This window comes from Chanodichthys erythropterus, chromosome 17 (genome assembly GCF_024489055.1).
Source record: "Chanodichthys erythropterus isolate Z2021 chromosome 17, ASM2448905v1, whole genome shotgun sequence".
In the NCBI taxonomy this organism is placed as follows: Eukaryota; Metazoa; Chordata; class Actinopteri; order Cypriniformes; family Xenocyprididae; genus Chanodichthys; species Chanodichthys erythropterus.
The window spans coordinates 6,320,123-6,326,814 of record NC_090237.1 but is presented as its reverse complement, the minus strand read 5'-3'; positions in this window follow the sequence as shown (position 1 = coordinate 6,326,814).

The following is a 6,692-nucleotide window of genomic DNA, read 5'->3' as shown; positions in this document are numbered from 1 at the left end:
AACTAACAAGTGGCAGGGAAACTGAACAAAAGAACATGTGACACAGGGAAACAAACACAGAACACTGACAGTTACACTGTAAAAAAAAATATATATTTTTTTCTGAGTAGTAATTAAAACAGATTATTAAAGTATGTTTTACAAGAAAATACTATTTAGAATTTTTACTTCAAAATTTCATGTTTAAAGGCCCGTTCACACCAAGAACGATAACATAGACTAAAGATAAAGATAAAGACATTTAAAAATCGTTCTAAATATAAAATAATATCACTGTCCACATCATAGCAATAACAATATAGAGAAATTATACTGTTGGGATTACTATCAGAATCCGTTCTAATTTAAGGCTTGCGCATTTAAAATGACACACGACATTGCAGAGAATTTAATCGTCGAGGTCCAGAAAAAGCCACCACTGTTTGATCATTGACAAAAGCATTTTCTGAAAATAGAAAAGTAGTTCCCTTTCAGTCGGTCACGTTCGACGTACGTCAGTAGTGACCGACGAATTGGGATATCACTTAGAGAGCCCTATCATCTTCGTGTAAACTAAAACAAGCCAATGGAATTGGCGTGCGATATTTGCATAATGCGCACCGCCCCCGACAGGTGTATATAAATAGGAAGCAGATGCAATCGCACTCTGTCTTTTGCTTCGGAGCCATTCACTGGTGTCCTGTTTTAGAAGACTCCTTTCTTCGTTTGTTTTATTCTAAAACATTGCCTCAGAAGAGGATTTACAGCGAGCTTTCAGTGCTGGTGAAAGGGCATGTTCAGCGAGGTCGCGAGTCTCCGAGGAGCTGAGCTATAAGCTCAAAAACTGCTGTTTTCACAGCAACACAAAGAGTGTGTGCGTGTGTAGCGATTTGGGCCGGTTCCTCGGTGTGTCAGGGAGTGGTGTACCTGACACATCGCGTCGCTCCCTGGGTGCTTCAGCACGAGTGAGTTGACTTCCCCTTCTAAAAGAGCTTTACAGACGAACCCTGACAGTATGTCATTTCGTCTGTGCGTTAATGGGTGCGGTCGTTCCCTGGTCCCTGCTGATGGGCACAATCGTTGCATCTCGTGTTTGGGCATTCTGCACGCTGAAGCAGCTTTTGTGGATGGTTCATGTTCCCATTGCGGGAACATGACTATCGCGATGCTGAGGTCGAGACTCTCCTTCCTGAAGTCTCAGGAAGCGGGGGTCCCCTCTCCTATGCCGCGTACGACCGTTTTTTCCGGCCCCGGGAACCGGAATGACGGTACGGCGCTGTATAGGAAGGGTGACCAGAGGATTACGGTCAGGGCTTCCCCGCCGAGCGGAAACGCTCCTCGGGCCCCTGCCACCTCATCAGCACCGCAACCCATCGTGCCACCGTTGGTTTCCGCTGGGCCCTCTACGGACTGTCCAGCCGTTACCTTTGGTGTGCTGGCGGCGGATCGGATGTCGATCGCTGCATCGGAAGGTGAGCCTGAGTCCTCGGGGGAGGATTCGGACGCGCTGCCGCCCGGGACGGTAGCGTTGCCCGAGTCGGATCCCGAGCTCACGGCTGTGCTCTCCCGGGCCGCCTTGTGCGTCGGGCTTGAGTGGAACCCTCCACCCTGTCCCGGCCCATCTCGGTTGGACGATTGGTACTTGGCGGGGGGTCGCGCTGGTCAAATCCACGCGAAGATCCCGCCAGTCGAGCGGTCTGTTGCGACGCAATTGTGTCCAACGGCCGCTGGCTGGCGCGGTGAGCCGCGTCTCCCGTCCCAGGCCTGTGAATTCTCAGCCGGTCTGACTGAGAAAGCTTACAGTGCCTGTGGGCAGGCTGCCTCTGCCCTGCACGCGATGGCCCTTTTGCAGGTCTATCAGGCAAAAGCGCTGTCGCAGATGCCCCAGGAAGGTCCTGACCAACAGCTGCTTGGGGAGCTGCGCGCTGCCACTGACCTTGCCCTCCGGGCAACGAAGGTGACAGCGCGTTCTGTTGGCCAGGCGATGTCTACTCTGGTAGCCCAGCAACGCCACCTCTGGCTGACCTTGGCAGACATGAGGGAGACCGACAAACATCGGTTCCTGGATTCCCCCGTGTCTCCGGTCGGCCTTTTCGGCGACGCGGTGGAGAGCTGTGCCCAACAGTCCTCCGCTGCACAGAAGCAGGCTGAGGCTATCAGACATGTCATGCCACGGCGGTCCGCTGCTGCCTCCACCCAGCCGCCCGTGGCTCAGCCTCAGCCCGCTCGTCGCCGAGGGCGCCCGCCTGCGTCTTCCTCCGCCCCTGCTAAGTTGGCAAAGCAGCAGCCTACACCAGCCAAACAGCAGGGTGCCGGGCGCGGACGTGGTGGACCTGGAGCGGAAGGTTCCTGCCCTTTGGGAGAGTATTCCATCTGCTCTCCCACCCCCGGAGGAGGGCCGGGGGGGATTTTGTGGCGGCTGTCCATCTACCGCCGCTGGCTCTCCGGAGTCCAGCGGTACCCACTTTGCCACAAAAAGAGCAGTTTCCTCAAACTCCAGGTCACAACAGGGGGTGTCTGCCAGTGTGCCAGGCTCTGCCTCGCCGCTGACAGCTCCCTCCCCATTCGCCAGCAGGTGGCAGTGTGATGGTGCAGACCGCGTCCCGTGCGCCGTCTCCCATGCACACTGCTGCCTCGCAGAGTCCGACCCCACTCCGGGCCGCCCCCAAGCCGTCCGAGTCGGGTCCCTCTCTGCCTTGCTGCCCCACCCCCGGTGCGTCTGTGGTGCCTTTGGTCCCGCTGGCTCAGTGTCTGGAAGCGTGGATCACGCTCCCCAGCCTGTCCAGTTGGCTCATTCGTACTATCAGACTCGGCTATGCGATTCAGTTCGCCCGGCGTCCCCCGGTCTTCAGGGCTGTCCACTTCACTCCGGTGTCGTTGGACAGTGCACCTGTTCTCCGGGTGGAGATTGCTGTCCTACTTCATTGTACCAAAAAAAAAAAAGGGCGGTGGGCTACGGCCAATCCTGGACCGTCCCCAGGATTGGTCTGCAGCAATAGACCTGAAGGACGCGTACTTTCATGTCTCGATTCTGCCTCGACACAGACCCTTCCTAGGTCGGTCTGCGTTCGAGGGTCGGGCATGTCAGTACAAAGTCCTACCCGACATGGTTGTAGCTCCCAGCCGGTTGGGTCTTCAGGTCAACTGGGACAAGAGCAAACTCGCCCCCGGGTAGAGGATCTCTTGTTTCGGTCTCGAGCTAGACTCGGTCGCACGGACTGCGCGTCTCACCGAGGTGCGCGTCCAGTCGGTGTTGAACTGCCTGAGCTCGCTCAAGTGCAGGACAGCGGCTCCACTGAAAGATTTTCAGAGGCTCCTGGGGCATATGGCATCTGCAGCCGCGGTAACGCCGCTCGGATTGCTTCATATGAGACCGCTTCAACACTGGCTCCGCGCCCGGGTCCCGAGATGGGCGTGGCAGTGCGGCACGCTCCGTGTCCCCGTGACACCGAGCTGCCGTCGCACCCTTGTCCGGTGGTTGGACCCTTCGTTCCTGTGGGCCGGAGTACCCCTCGAACGAGTGTCCAGGCACGCTGTGGTCTCCACAGATGTCTCTGCCACGGGATGGGGGGCCACGTAAAACGGGCAGGCAGTGACAGGTCTTTGGACGGGGCCTCAGCTGCATTGGCATACCAATTGCCTCGAGTTGCTAGCGGTTCGTCTTGCGCTGGCCCGCTTCAAGGAGCTGTTGTCAGGCAAGCACGTTCTAGTCCGCTCACTAAGCACTGCGGCCGTTGCGTACACCTACCGTCAAGGTGGTCTACGCTTCCGTCGCATGTTGCAACTCGCCCGACATCTCTTGTTGTGGAGTCAGAAGGATCTGAGGTCCCTTCGGGCCACTCGTGTCTCAGGTGTGCTCAACCGTGCAGCCGACGAGCTGTCACGGCAGCATCTACTTGCGGGCGAGTAGCGGCTCCACCCCCAGGCGGTCCAGCTGATCTGGCAGCGTTTCGGCGAGGCCCAGGTAGTCCTGTTTGCCTCCCCGGAAACTGCCCTCCGCCAGTGGTTTTATTCCCTGACCGGCGGCACGCTCGGCACGGATGCCCTGGCACACAGCTGGCCCCCGGGTCTGCGCAAACATGCGTTTCCCCCAGTGAGCCTTCTCGCACAACTCATGTGCAAGGTCAGGGAGGACGGGGAGCAGGTTCTGTTAGTGGCTCCGTACTGGCCCACTCGGACCTGATTCTCAGACCTCATTCTCCTCGCGACAGCACCTCCCTGGCCGATTCCTCTGAGGAAGGACCCCCTGACTCAGAGACGGGCACCCTGTGGCACCCGCGTCCCGATCTGTGGAACCTCCACGTGTGGTCCCTGGACGGGATGCGGAGGTTCTGAGTGATCTCCCGCAAGCGGTCGTAGACACCATCACTTCCGCTAGAGCTCCTTCCACTAGGAATCTCTACGCGTTGAAGTGGAACCTGTTCGTCGAATGGTGCGCCTCTCGCCGAGAGGACCCCCGATCATGTTCGGTCGGATCCGTGCTTTCCTTTCTGCAAGATGGGTTGGAGCGAAGGCTGTCTCCCTCCACCCTCAAGGTGTATGTTGCCGCTATTGCCGCACATCACCATGCAGTTGAGGGTAAGTCCCTGGGGAAACACGATCTGATCGTCAGATTCCTGAGGGGGGCCAGGAGACTGAATCCTCCTCGCCCTTCCTCCGTACCCTCTTGGGATTGACCCTGGTTCTCACAGCTCTCCGGGGTCATCCCTTCGAACCTTTGCAATCAGTCGACCTGAAACTAATGTCTCTTAAGACGGTTCTTCTGGTTGCATTGGCTTCCCTGAAGAGGGTAGGGGATCTGCATGCATTTTCGGTCGACGAAACGTGCCTAGAATTCGGGCCCGGTGCTTCTCACGTCATCCTGAGACCCCGGCCTGGATACGTGCCCAAGGTTCCTACCACTCCCTTCAGAGATCAGGTAGTGAACCTGCAAGCGCTGCCCTCGGAGGAGGCAGACCCAGCCCTAGCTTTGCTCTGTCCCGTCCGCGCTCTGCGCGTTTACGTGGATAGAAAGCAAAGCTTCAGGACCTCAGATCAGCTCTTCATCTGTTACGGAGGCCAGCAGAAGGGAAAGGCTGTCTCCAAGCAGAGGATTGCCCACTGGATAGTGGATGCCATCGCCTTGGCGTACGAATCCCAGGGCGTGCCTTGCCCGCTCGGGTTGAGAGCCCACTCCACCAGAGGGGTGGCCTCTTCCTGGGCGCTGGCTCATGGCGCCTCGCTGACAGATATCTGTAGAGCTGCGGGCTGGGCGACACCAAACACGTTCGCTAGGTTTTATAGCCTACGTGTAGAGCCGGTATCCTCACGTGTACTCGCATCCACTAGTCGGTAGACGTGTTGTACCCACTCTAAGTGTCGGCTTGCAATGCCATTCCCGCCACTGGCCGGATACGTGCATACTTCCACTCCAGTCGTGTTCCCCGCTTGGCGAACCCTGTCGAGTTCCTCCGCCTCCCCCTTCGGCTCGGACATTGCGGAGTGTCTGATGCCAGGCCTACATCCGTCGCTGACGCTGTCTGTTGGCTGGGGCCCATATGTCGTGACCCCTCTACGTGAGCGGTCCCATATGTGTATTTTCCACGGTTTAAAACTCCCTACGGGCCGAGTCCGTGTCTTTCCCTTAGCAGAGCCAGCTCTGCTGTCACCTGTCAGATGAGTCTCCCCCTAACCAGGTGGAGCCATCCCAGGGACTCCATATGCGTACTGCCCCCCCGGGCCAGTCCATGTGTGTATTTCCCACGTAAACTCCTCCCCCATTGGGTAGGTAGTGGTCTCCGCAGCGTCCCTTACGGGTTCGCTTTCCCAGTGTGTCTAGTTTACTTAGTGGGTAGTGGTTAGACAGCAGTAGACTCTCTCGGTGTAAGCTCGCCCCCTTCACCGCCAGCCGGTGCTATGGGCGGCTGAGCTTGCGCTGGGCACTGGAAGGGGTTTCGTAACTGTGGCGCTTTAGTTGGGATCCCAATTCGTCGGTCACTACTGACGTACGTCGAACGTGACCGACTGAAAGGGAACGTCTCGGTTACGTATGTAACCCTCGTTCCCTGAAGGAGGGAACGGAGACGTACGTCCCGTCGCCACAGTTTCTGTACCCTCGCTGTAGTGCGGACACCAGTTGTCTCCTCAGCGAAAAACAGAGTGCGATTGCATCTGCTTCCTATTTATATACACCTGTCGGGGGCGGTGCGCATTATGCAAATATCGCACGCCAATTCCATTGGCTTGTTTTAGTTTACACGAAGATGATAGGGCTCTCTAAGCGATATCCCAATTCGTCGGTCACTACTGACGTACGTCTCCGTTCCCTCCTTCAGGGAACGAGGGTTACATACGTAACCGAGACGTTATTTCTCTTCAGGCAGACAGAAAGGAATCACCTTCCCAGTGTTTACCTCCACACAATCCTGACATTCCATCACATTATTGTTGATGTCACACCAATAAAGAGGCACTTGCGCATGAATCTTCAGGATATCTTGTTCCATATCCTTCCTCCATTCGTCCTTCTGCCAAATCTTTCAAAGACAAAAACATTCATTTCCTATTTTTGGATATTCTTCCAGTTTTCAAGGCCATCCAAAATATTGTCATCACTCTGAATGCATCTCGTCACACAAGGAGAGTTATACGAATAGAAAACTATACAGCTATTCTGATCTGCCAATGCTAGAAGTTTGTCCATTGGAGAATTACCTATAGGACTGAGTTGGTCG